Genomic DNA, 1,273 nt, shown 5'->3' on the forward strand with positions numbered 1-1,273 from the left:
ACATTAGGAAGTTCTGAGGAACAAAGAAACAAAGAACAACACAGCACGGGAAACAGGCCCTTTGGCCCAATGAGCCCGCGCCGCCATTTCAACACTGTGAGTCCCCTCTTCCACCCATGACCCTTGTCTATGCTTATTGCACTCCACATTGGAAACCAGATTGAGGGGAGACTAATTTAGGGACAATTTGTTACACCAATCAGCCTAAGAGCACATCTTCCAGTGTAGGCACCTTCCAATCCACCCCAGGGAGATTAAAATCTCCCACCACAACAACCCTGTTCTTCCTACACTTATCCAAAATGTCTCTACATATACCCTCTTCCACTGCCCGCGGGCTGTCGGACGGTCTGTAGTACACCCCTAGCATAATAATCGCTCCCTTCCTGCTCCTCAACTCCACCCACAGAGACTCAATTCCTAACCCCTCTATATTATCCTCCCTCTGCACCGCTGTGATGTGCTCCCTAACTAACAACGCCACTCCCCCTCCTCTTTTCGACCCTCCCCTGTCATGCCTAAAACACTTATACCCAGGAATATTTTCACACCGTTGTATCATATATTTGGAACTGCCCTCAGCAGAAGAGTGAGCAATGCACCAAATTGTCACAGAACATTGATGACTCCAGGTCCTTAAATTAGTAATTCTCAAAATCCTTAGGTACTGGTTCTGAAGCCTGATGAACCGGTACACTGTGTGTTTTTGTGTGTCTGTGTTTGTCTCCTTGCCTCTTGGCCGTCAGTGGAGATTTCCAAACAGAGAGAAGGGTTTGTTGATGTGAGGATTAGGTCGGTAACCAATTCGCTCGTTTATCTTCTCTTGGACTTTAGCATCGTCTCGTGTTCCGTTTGCACCATCCACGTTACTGGAGCTCACCATTACCCCTTCCTCACACTGCTGCTTCTTCCAATTCTCCAGCTCCTTTTGCATACTCTCAAACTGCTCAATGTCATCCAGTTTGAGTTCGAGCCGGGTGGGCTTCCTCTGCAGCATCCCCTCACACACTCAACGCCCAGGCTTCACACGCAACAGGCTGCATTGCGCGAGGGCACATGCGTCGTCGAACTGCACGCCGGGACATGTAGTCCACGGAAGAGGACTACAACTTCCAGCAGCTTGTGTGTTTGTCCACAGATCTCTGAAAGTGGAAGGGCATGTTAGTAGGGTGGTGAAAAGGGCATATGGAACACTTGCCTTTATCAATCGAGGCATAGATTACAAAAGCAGAGAGGCCATGATGGAGTTGTGTAGAACTTTGGTGAGGCCACA

The 1,273-nt window shown here is 48.9% G+C and overlaps 1 pseudogene; it reads right to left on the reverse strand.

The window, feature by feature from the left end:
- Positions 1–742: 742 nt before the first annotated feature.
- LOC145357421 (anaphase-promoting complex subunit CDC26 pseudogene) lies at positions 743–997 on the reverse strand (annotated as a pseudogene).
- Between the last annotated feature and the right edge of the window lie 276 nt (positions 998–1,273).

The sequence above is a fragment of the Carcharhinus amblyrhynchos genome, chromosome 23 (assembly GCF_965287045.1).
Source record: "Carcharhinus amblyrhynchos chromosome 23, sCarAmb.v2.hapA, whole genome shotgun sequence".
Lineage (NCBI taxonomy): Eukaryota > Metazoa > Chordata > Chondrichthyes > Carcharhiniformes > Carcharhinidae > Carcharhinus > Carcharhinus amblyrhynchos.